Raw genomic sequence first — 12,111 nt, 5'->3', positions numbered from 1 at the left:
TGATATGCATGTTGAGAATAGTAATTTGATAAACTCTATGCTGTGCATCTAGCTTGGGAGGAGGAGGCAGCTACCATATCAACAAGTAGGCACAACAGCGCTCTCAATTTTTGCAGTCAACTTGCGAAGAACTAACTTGGAAGGAAAAAGTATCTGCTGTTTTCAGAAACAGCTAACTTAGGCTGGTTTCTGCTGGCAGAGGGCTTTTTTAAAAGTCTGGGAGAGGACTATCCTTTTATCTAGTGAACTAGGTTGTAAATGAAGAGTACTAATTGTCAGGAATACAGTTGAAACAGGCCAGTCTGCTAAGAAGGGCTAATGTAGGGAAGTCTTTGGTATTTGTATCTTTTTATAAATTAAAAACTTGGCCAGAAAGTTGGGGGTTTTGGGGTGTGGGTTTTTTTTTCCCCTCTCCGAAAAAGGAGAGTATGTATTTCTCTCCTAGAAAGAGGAATATTTATTTAAGGTGCCTTTGTTCACTTTTCTCTGAAAAAGCATTAGACATTACTGAAGAATCAGTCTCCTGATAAATGGCGTGTTCTGCTTGAAGATCTGACTTGAAATCACAAATCTAGCTAATCTTAAGTGGTTTGGTTATGCCTACTTCAAATTGATACTGCTTTGCTTAAGCTCACTACAAGAAAGCCAAAGAAATTGTAACATAGGAAATAATTTCAGCAGTTTGGTCCAAGAATTTGACATTACTAGCGTGATCCAGAGGGTCTACATTTGGACACTTAATCTAAACCTCAAACCACACAGGTATTAGTCTGAATAGCCTTTTGTGTGTTGAGCTGAATAACCCCAGGCACTGTTAATAGTAATTATCCATTCAGTCTTTGTAGTTAGAGATGGGTGTTGACAGGCATGTGCAGGCCATAACATTTCAAGCTTTATGCCAGGCTACACCATCCATTTGAAGAATTGTAATTGATTCTGTATTTCTGTAGTTCAGCATTTACTGTCAGTGTTAGCTATTGAATGCATTAAAGTATGCTCTGCCTTCCTCAGTCTTTCTAGTGACTAGGAAAAAAAAAATTTAACTTCCTTTTCCAAAAAGGTGTATTGAGTGCTTAGCTGTATCCTTCCTCCAGACTTCTGGTGTGCAAGGGATAGAGTTTATATGCTTAAAGTTTAATACGTTAGCTCACTCTGTCTGAAAGCATATTAAACTTGGCAGCGACAGTAAAGAAGAGCTGGGGAGTAAAGTAGAGATTACTGTGTGCCTTGAGCCGCTAATGGGTTGTGTGCTGACTGCCTTGCAGTAAAGTGGAATCTGGATGGATTGGTACTTGGTCTGTTGTTTGGTTTTATTTTAATGCTGACTTTAATTCTGGACCAAAGGAAGCAGCTGGCAGAGCTCCTTTCCCAAAACGTTGTGTTGGGGTTTCATTTGAGTTGAGAAGGTTTTCCACCCCTCTACTATTCTCTTCAGAGCACTTGCTCAGCAATCACTCTTTAACAAGGGAATTGGGAATTGTTGTTCATAGTCTCACCATCAGAACTTCTCTTGGAGCTTATCCAAACTGTTCCTGTACTCAAATTACAACTTATTCAAGTCTTGACTCTGATAAAAGAAAGTTAGAAGGTTTTAATGTATTGGTTTTGTTTTTGGTTACAGTGCGTGCTGAGAGGTGACATAAATGCCATACATCATGTCCTGCCAGAACATACATAGGGAGAAGTATTGAGTGAGCTTGTACTTGTAAAACGCTGTACTGAGAGATGTTACTTCTTAGTGTGGGAAATAGGTCTATATCTGACTTCAAAACAGAGACCTAGCTGCACTGGCTCTGTACTCTGTGCCTGTCCGAATGCACACACTATTTGCTGTTGCAGATCATAGAATGCCCTCAGTTGGAAGGGCCCCACAAGGATCATCAAGCCCAACTCCTGACCCTGCACAGTCCAGATTTCACACCGTATCTCTGAGGGCATTGCCCAAGTGCTTCTTGAATAGTGTAAGTTTGGCTCCGTGACTGCCTCCCAGGGGAGCCTGTTCCAGTGCTCCACCACCCTCTGGGTGGAGAAACTTTTCCTAATATCCAGCCTAAACCTCCCCTGGCACATCCTCCTGCCATTCCTTTGGGTCCTGTTATTGGTCACCAGAAAGAAGAGATCAATGCCTGCCCCTCCTCCTCCCCTTGTGAGGGAGCTGCAGACCATGATGAGGTCTGCCCTCAGTCTCCTCTTCTCCAGGCTGAACAAACCAAGCGACTTTAGCTGCTCCTTGTATGGTTTCTCCTCTAAACTTTCTCCTCACCAACTTTGTGGTCCTCCTCTGGACACTCTCTAGTAGCTTTATATCCTTAATGTGCTGTGTCACCCAAAACTGCACACAGCACTCGAGGTGAGGCCGCACCAGCGCAGAGCAGGACAATCCCCTCCCTTGACCGGCTGCAATGCAGGGCTTGATGCACCCCAGGGCACGGTTGGCCCTGTTGGCTGCCAGGGCACACTCTTGGCTCATGTTCAGCTTGCTGTTGACCAGAACACCCAGATTCCTCTCCCTGGGTCTGCTGTCCTGCCCCAGATATTTAGATGTATACAGCCATTTTTGTCTAAAAACTTTAAACTGCTTGTACCATCCAATTTTGAGTGTGAAAGAAGTAGCAATGAAGCATTCTCTATACTATAAGCATTCTCTTCACGTCCAGAGTAGCTGTCTAGCCAAAAACCTTGTTTTAGAACAGAAGAAACACACAGTGAAGAAAGAGCCCGTTTGAGCCTATAGTTATTTTTCCCCTTGGCTGGGCAAGTGGGCTACCCAAAACAGAATCATAGAATATCTCAAGTTGGAAGGGACCCATAAACACCCTTAAGTCCAACTCCCTGTTCCTCACAAGGCTACCTAAAACTTAACTGTATGACTAAGACTGTTGTCCAGATGCTACTTGAACTCTGACAGGCTTAGTGACATGACCTTCCTGGGGAGCCTGTTCCAGTGACCACCCGCCCTCTCAGTGAAGAATCTTTTCCTAATGTCCAACCTGAACTTCTCCTGATGCAGCTTTGTTCCATTTCCTCATGTCCTGGCAGTGGTCACCAGAGAGGGAGAGGAGATGAGCACCTCCCCCTCCGTGGCACCCCTTGAGGAAGTCTGCGATGAGGTCACCCCTCAGCTGTGTCTTCTCCAAGCTGAACAGCCAAGTGACCTCAGCTGCTCCTCGTGAGCCTTGCTTTTGAGGTCTTTCACCATCTTTGTTGTCCTCCTCTAGACACACTGGAATAGTTTGATGTCCTTCATGTAATGAGGTGCCTGAAACTGCACACAGTACTCGAGGAGGGGCTGCACCAGTGCAGAGTGGGACAGTCACCTCCCTTGACCAGCTAGTGGTGCTATGCTTGATGCACCCCAGGACATGGGTGGTCCTTTTGACTGCCAGGGTGCGCTCTTGACTCATATTAAACAAACTTAACCATCAGCCCAGAACCCCAGATCTTTTTCTGCAGGGCTGCTCTCCAGCCTAATAGTAGTCCAGTCCCCTAATTTGTACATATAACCAGGATTACCCTGTCCCAGGTGAAGAACCTGGCACTTGCTCTTGTTAAATTTCATACGGTTGGTGATTGCCCAGCTCTCCAGTCTATGCAGATCTCTCTATAAGGCCTCTCTACTCTCGAGGGAGTCCACAGCTCCTCCTAGTAAATTATCATCAGCAGTCCTGGGGAGCAGAGTTCCTCAGGGGCACAGTGCAAACTGACAAGTAGATCCAGGCTAGCTGGAGCCTGGAAGCAGCCACAATAACACCATGCAAAGCCTGGCTTGCTAAACATCCAGGAATGCAGCGAGGTCTGTGCATGGCTGGGCATCACCTCCGTGCTGCGTCTCAGGGCTCCTTGCTTCAGATGAGGTCAAGTCTGGTCCTGTGGACCGAGTGCCCATTTGTCCCGTGCAGTTTGTGCTCCTGAAAGACATCTTTCAGTTTGCTGAGCTCGGCGCTGCTGAGACAGCGCTATGATGCAAACCAAATCAGAGTAACTAGGGATGAGCGGGAGATTTCCTTCAAAGTGTACACCTGATGCTAACTAAAACCCTACTCTAGGTCCCCAAAGCCACTTGGCATCCCATCAGCACTTCTCCAGGAAGACAGAAGGCTAGTTTTGCATGAAGCTGCTGGGCTGTCTGCACTATCCTCTCCAGCACTCAATAGAGGGTGGTTTTTTTTTCCAATGCTACAAAAAACATTTGCCATATTTTTTCAGTGCCAAAACTGATGCTTCAGAAGAAAGCGTAGCTATTACATTTGTACCTGAATATTGCCCACGAGGTGTCACTGTTGCTTTTCTAGGTGCAGCTTAGGTGTGTGACGGTGTCTGGTTGCATGGCTCCTGTGCTACGGACAGTGTGTGAGCAGCACGCTATGGCTTTTATTTGAGAGAGGAGAATTAACTTATTCTCCTGCCCAGTGAAGCACGATGCTCTATTTGCACACTATTTGTAATAAAACGTGATGTTTCATGGTCAAAGAATTTATTGTAATGGGAGGACTTACTGAGTGATAGATACAGCCTTTTCAGAAACGGATGCCTCAGTTGCAGTGTTTAGCCTCTGCTCTTGTGTGAGAGAACTATGGAAGCACTTTTACACGCTACAACAGGCATATTGTCCCTGGCAATCTGATCCTGGGTGTCTCCTTTTGTACCGTTCTGGTTGAGCAGGATTTAATTTTATGTCTCTTGAAATCAACATTGAACTGATCTGGTCTAACTGCAGTCTGATTCTGCCCTTATTCAGTTTTGTTTTTTATATAGGGCTTCCTTGCAATAAGCTTCCCTATGCCCATTAAGTCTCAAAGAATCAGTCCTTCTTCCCATGTTCATTAATTTTAATTAATCTGACTGGGTTTTCAGTGATCAGAACAAAAATGAAGGATTTGGTCCTATTTTTCACAGAGCTACAGAGAAAACTTGATTTGCCACTTCCATTTTCCGGTTAACACTTTTTCCCTCCAACAGCATTGCCTTCAGATGCCACGCTTGCTCTGAAATGCAGAGGACGCAGTCAAGATAACATGCTGTTCCAACCACCAAGACGCAGCTGTTCTCAAATACGTCTGGACAACAAGCGCAAGGCATGTTTACCTCCTGACCGCAGCCTAATGTTCAAACCATACTCAGGTAATTATGGCATCAGCATTCCCCTAGGGACTTCTGGGCATAAACAAAGAGACATCATCTCTTCTACAATGCGTTTGCATTTCTAAAAGCACCAAATTATAGATGGGCCTAATGGGTTGAAGGTGCTTAAAGCAGGGCCAGTGCATTTCATGTGCAATATACCATCATTTGAAAAGCTATCACGTTGTGGAAACATCATTCAAGTGCTAATTTAAATAATACTAACATCTAAAATGAAGGCATGCTCTGACATTTGTAGGTTTAATGTCTATTTCTGCACTCTACCAAAATAGATGGGCTGTGGGTGGATCTATGATTATTGCTGTGCATTAGCAAGACAAAAATTGTGTAGGCAGCTGGTATTATGCCTGGGCAAATATAGATGAGGGAGAATCTACAGAGTAATTCTTTGATGTCACACGTTTATTTAAGAAGCGGTTAGAAACAATGTTAACTTCATCAGTGCTTAAGGCTTTGGAAAGGGAGAGAGGCTCTTAAAAATCTGGTGATGGGGCACATCATCCTGCATAGCCTGCAGTCCCGGTCGCAGCGATGGGGTTGCGCAGCCCAGGGAGAGGTGATTTCCTGCCGTTGTTTGCCCACTGAGCGTTCACAGCTGCTGGAGCTGGATGCATTGCCAAGCCATCATCCCAAGCAGACTTTGTGGTGTTTCTGTCCGCTGCACTTGTGGTAATCCTGAAAACTTCAGAGGCCTTGGATGGGCTGAAATACATATTTTTTCTCTAACTCCTGGTATTGCATATTGTGGAAGGAGCAAAGGTAGCAGTCTTCGTGGAGGAACATAAATTTATCAGTTTCTTGCTAAAACAAGTAAAAGCTACATGGTCCTTCCTGCTCCAAATAGACCAGTGAAGGGAAGCAAGGTGTGCCAAACTACTGAATTACTCACAGCGGCATAACTGCTTTTAGCAACGTGTGCTTGTGCATAACTCTAATAATATGTCAATCAGAGGGTGACTTCTAACAGTTTTCTAATGGAGACAAATAGGTAAAGTTCTCCTCAAAGCTTTTGATTCCTCTTTTCTGTGTAAGAATAAACCTGACATAGTGCCGCAGTAAAATTCTGCGTTGTAGGAAAGGGTTGGGTGATTTGGTCAAGTCAGTGGGTGGGGAGAAACGTAAGAGCGCAGTGGAGGATAGCCCAGCTCTGACACTTGGTAGCAACTCTTCTGCAGCCTGACCTGTGCTGCAGGTCCCCATTGACTTTCTCCTCAGAACAAAATGTGCAAACTAGTATTAAACTGGGGGTGTGTGTCTTTTTTTTCCCCTCATATTTTTTCCAACTTCTTATCCTGCTGCGTATCTTGCTTTCCTTTTAGGCCAGCTGGGTCCCCACTTGTTTAGTCTTTCCCCTCCTGCTCATATTCTTCACAAAGAGTGATATCACTGACCTTTTCCTTGGCTTGTGGGCAATGTTCTTGCCAACCCCAGCCTGCTGGAGAAACGTAGCATCAAAGCTCCGTGGTTTTCTAAGAAATGTATTTCTATCAGCCTGATGGGCAGTAGCATTGCTGCCCATCTCTTGTGAAAAGGCAGAGAGCCTCGTCTGGCAGTTCCTTGGGGTTAGTTCACATGCTCCTGCAGAGGTTACGCACAAGCAGTGCAAGAGGTTTCTTCATATGCCTGGCACAGCTGGCTTCTTGTTAAAGGTCCAGTATTTGGATACTTGTAACAGCTCTAGTACATGAAGGTGTTGGTGTTTTTTTAACTCTCTCTCAGTGGATATAAGCCTGATGCAGTTACACAGCCCTGGAGGAAACTTCAGTTTGGTTGGGGGGGCTCGGGATGTGTAAAGTGGTTGTGTGTGGGTAGGCAGGAAGAAAGGGAATTATGGCAGGAAATCATAAAGTAGATGTGACAAACGCTTCTGCTCTTACAGCAGCTTATTTATACCAAAACACATTATAACATGCCAATTTTTGAGGATTTCTAGCTTCTTGACATTTTTCCTACTTATTCCTTAGAAGAGGTATGTATTTTTCCTATCACCACCTGAAATGATCATTTGACTCCTAGAGAGCCAAAGCACTAAAACGATGCAAAGTTGCTAAGTGGAGAATGCTGCATTTTGGAAATTATATTTATTTGTGATGTAGCATCTCTCTAGGCCCTGTTATAACATTAATCTGGTAAGACAGCGAAAGACGTACAGTGTCCCAAGAAATTTACCATTAAATCAAAGAGGTGGGAAGAAGGATAAGAATGAGTTGGTAAAAAGAGTACCATGGGCCCAGGGCAATTACAATCAGTTTAGGCAGATGTACAGCTGTATTTTAGATGCCTGTTTTTAGAAGTGGGAAGGTTTGATTTCATCTTTATCAAGCTTTCTGGCTTAGCACTGACTTTATGGAGACACCTCCAAAGATAAAATCTCATTCATCCCATTTTGATATCCACCTTTCTCTGGCTGTGGTGGGTCCTAAAACATTTGCCTCTCCCTTTCTTCTCTCCCACCCACCCCAAATACCAGCAAGGAAAGCAGAGGTGTGGCATCTCCTTTCTCTCCCTCTATATAATGATCTAATGGTTAGCACAATTGTTAAGGAAGCTAAAGGCCTGATTTGTGGTCAGAAATGCATCCCGGAAAAAATGCAAGTGGAAACACGTAAGATGGACACTCTCCACAGCCAGTTTGTTTATTCTTATACTTAGAGATTCAAATAATGAGTGTGATTAGATCCTCAAAGGATCTCAATTACTGACTCTCTCTCCCACTTATGGCATGCTTTGAGGGAAATCATAATGAACATGCTATTAAACAAAACAGGAACCCTCAGGCTATCTGGGCTATGGCAGATCCTCTGCTCTTTGGAGTGTGCATAAGCCTCTCTCCCTGCTCCTCTGTGTGAGCCAGGATCCTGGCAGGACTTCCCAGACCTTCCTTGTTCCCAGACCCCAGAGTTGGGGTCTCCAGCCACCAAGTCAGGGACAGCAGGAAAGGGAGAAGAGGGGAGTGTGGTGCTCTCGCTGTCCTTCCACGCATGCAGAGACCTGAGGCGCTGCTGTTCTCCAACTGTGGTGTCATCCAAGCTAGTAGTCATTTATTTATTTATGTATTTTTCTTCCTTTTCTTTTCCCTCATCCCAGGGGAGTCAGAGTCTGAAGAGAGACTCAGCGTAAACCTCTGAACACAGAAATTAACTGTAAGTCCATCCTGTGTGCAGTAGGAAAATCAGTAGCAAAGAAACTTCACCTGAAGCTGCAGGGAGAGGTGGAGGAGAAGGATTTGCTGCTGCAGATGCCTTAAGTAGATAGAGTGTGCTGGAGTTTAAGGCCTGGTTCAATGTATCTATCATAAAATAAATGCGTGCTCTACCACCATCTGTAACGCGTGCACAGCAGCAAACCACTGCAGACACAGCTAAAAGCGTAGTGGCCCAAAGACGGGGAAGGAAAAGGAGAAACAGAAAGGCAGTCGGGAATGTGTATTGCAGGAGAGAACAAGGACTGGGGTGGCATTGGGCATGTGAGGAGAAACCTGTGCCACGGTTTCTTTTCACGCTGGAGGTGCCTGTCACCATGAGGTCTGGAGTCACCAATGAGGTTGGTGGTAACTCTCTTGGGCTCTGCCAGCAACCCTTTCTAAGCTATAATTTCAAGATATAATGGTTCCCTCCCTTTCACTATAATAAAGTAGGGAGGAGGAAGCACCTACAACCAAATCCTTGGTAGCCCCAGAAATGCCCTGACAGCCCCCACAATCACTGCTCCCCACAAACAGGTTTCCCTTGTGAAAACCGTGCTAGGTTTTGCCACAAAACCAAAGGCATTTTAGCACTGAAGTGAGTAAAACTTTTCCCCCTTCACAAAGAGCAAGTTCAGCACCATTTAAACTTCTGAAATCCAGAAAAGGAAGAGGTGAGCTTTTGAGTGAAGATCCAGTGCACAAAACCCCCGCATCTATTGGGCTTGGCCTCTGAACTGTGGGTGAAGAGGAACTTTTGTTTTCAGAAAAATCCAAATACCAAGGCAGGCAGTTAGAGCATGCGACCTCTTCAGGGTTAACTTCTGTAACCCTGAAACGCAACAACGCAACAGCATCGCTCTGGTCTGTTTGTTGCTTTTTTCTTTTTTCTTTTTTTTTTTTAATGTTAAAAATATGCATTGCTCTGTGTATGTAGATGATAAATACGATTTCAGTACAGAGGGCTCAAAGCGTGTGTAGTATATTTCTTCGATTTTTCAGGGCCAATAAAACTTGTGTACCAAGATGTATTTTGGGCGTCTTTTTACAGAAGCTTTTAATACTTTATTTTCCTCCACATGAAAAGCCACACACAGTCATGGCTGTTATACCATGTAGGATTAACTTAAAGTACAGCACTGAGCTTGCAAAGGTTTGGGGTGTTGAGCTTTCTGCAAAGTCTGCTACCTAAGTATTTATGCACTCTTCTTGCTTACATAATCTAATTGCTACATTCGTTAACACTTTTCCTCTCTTGTAAAGCCTACATCTGATCTCCACTAGGCAAATGTTGTCAGAGCAATTAAATAGAAAAACATTAGCTGTAGACAGGAGGAAAAAGACAGCAAAAAGATGATGACCAGTTTCTCAGCAGGGTTTGCAGCCCTTTAACCACAGTTCAGAGCTGATGTGGTTGCTGATTCTACGTCCTTATTCAATTTTGTCCCTAATAGCCATGGAAACAAAGAACTGTTTCACTCAGTTCCTTTCTTACCACAGCCTGCACTAAAAGCTTTATTATTTGCTCTCCGCTCTGTATGCTGGAGGGAAAGGAGGGAGAATGCAAGGTGCCTCACAGAGGGCAAGCATCACTGAAGATGTGGTAGGGAGGGATAGAGCAGCAGGGTGCCAGGCTGAGATCAAAGAATCACAAAATCATAGAATGCCCTGAGTTGGAAGGGCCCCACAAGGATCATCAAGCCCAACTCCTGACCCTGCACAGGGCAACCCCAAATTTCACACCATATCTCTGAGGGCGTTGCCCAAGTGCTTCTTGAATAGTGTAAGGTTGGCTCCGTGACTGACTCCCAGGGGAGCCTGTTCCAGTGCTCCACCACCCTCTGGGGGAAGAACACTTTCCTAATATCCAACCTAAATATCTCCTGGCACATCCTCCTGCCATTCCCTTGGGTCCTGTCATTGGTCACCAGAGAGAAGAGATCAATGCCTGCCCCTCCTCCTCCCCTTGTGAAGGAGCTGCAGACCATGATGAGGTCTGCCCTCAGTCTCCTCTTCTCCAGGCTGAACAAACCAAGTGACTTTAGCTCATTCTTATACACTTTCTCCTCTAAACCCTTCACCAACTTTGTGGCCCTCCTCTGGACACTCTCTAGTAGCTTTATATCCTTAATGTACTGTGGCGCCTAAAACTGCCCACAGCACTCGAGGGGACATTAAGCTGTGACATAGAAGAACAACTTTTCTTTATGAAAATGGATGGAGGAGGCAAAAAATAGAATTGGGCAAATGTACATGTGGGTTGTAGAGGAGGTGTCAAACAGGACAACATCAGTGTTTCACAGATGCAGGCATTGCACAGCTGAAGTGGGAGGTTCAGCAGGCTATACTTATCGTAATAATTAAAAAAAAAAAAATTGGAATGGAAAAGGTGGTCATATCTGATAGCCACCAGTAGTGTCAGGCTATGAATAGGAGTACTTGAAGGTGGTGATTATGTCTCCTGCTCTTTTTGCAAAACCCTCAACTGTGAGGCAAGTTGGTAGAAAACAGTCAAATCTGTTAGTCATTCTCTGTTTTGTTTCTATCACCCAAACAGAAAATTAGCACCAAAAAAAATCAATCCACAGGATTTTATTGATTTCTCTAACAAAGAGAGTTACGGGTGCTTGCTGCTAGGTTTTGGGAGACTGAAAAGACTAATGAATCTGAAACACAGGCTTTGTGTAAATTTGCAAAATATACACAATGATAAACTTTTCTAGAACTTTTTTATTAATCTATGAAGATTAGTTTGACCACAGTGCTGTTGGCTGTAGTGTCTAATTGTTATCGTCTTGATTTCCAGATAATTTCTTTCCAGAGACTCCCACTGAATGGAGATACCCACACAAACCTGCATTTCCCTGCATAGTCGTGAGCTGTCACGTCAGCGGTGCCACTGAGGTTATTCACTGGAAACAGATGACTGGGAGCTAACGTTCATGAGGATTATTTTAGATTGTTGAGCCATGACTCAGCTTTCTTAAATGCAAAGGAGATTGGGTGTATGTGAAGAATGATTGCTGTTAGAAACAGGATTGAAAGAGAAGTATTGTATTAAATATATACTTAAATGCTTCACAAAATACTTAATAGAATATATAGTTATACTTACTAAACTATATACTGGAAGAGGATAGTCTTCCTCTGGAATAGTTAAATAGGGCTAGAAATCTTGGTTGTGTCTTGGATGGCCTTCAAACCACTGCAAAAGAGAAAGTCTCATCTCAGAGCTAAGGAAAGGTGGTGGGTTGGAGGACAGTTATTGTCCAGATTTACCCCACAACGTGGAGCACTTATTTGACTGTTGCTATGCATGCTGCAGGAGGGGAGGAGTGGGAGACCTCCAGAGGATAATCCAGACCTTATGATAACTTTCAAGTAATTTAGCCTAAGACTGGAATTGCTCTCCAGAAGGTCCTCTCTTGTTTCACTGACTTTTGAGGAAGTTTTAAATTAATTGGGTTTGCCTAACTTAGTTGGGTAAACCTAGGCCTAAACAATGGGATTTCCCATGGTGCTATCATTGCATGCTGTGCCCTGGCTGGTGAACACCGCTCAAGTACCCAAAAGGGTAAAATGTCTGCCTAAGACCGACCTTACTTGAACCTACTAGCAGAACACAGGCATGTGGTGGAGATGTTGGGCCAGGGACCTTCTGCTCTTCAGAGCAGACCCTAAACATGGGGGCACTTGATTGTTCAATGGACTATTGCTAAAATGGCCAGACACGTAGGACCAGGTTGCAGCCAGCCCTAGCGTTGCAGGTTGTTTCAGTGTGGAGT

This window comes from Phalacrocorax aristotelis, chromosome 1, assembly GCF_949628215.1.
Source record: "Phalacrocorax aristotelis chromosome 1, bGulAri2.1, whole genome shotgun sequence".
Classification (NCBI taxonomy): Eukaryota; Metazoa; Chordata; class Aves; order Suliformes; family Phalacrocoracidae; genus Phalacrocorax; species Phalacrocorax aristotelis.
This window is presented reverse-complemented; position numbering follows the sequence as displayed.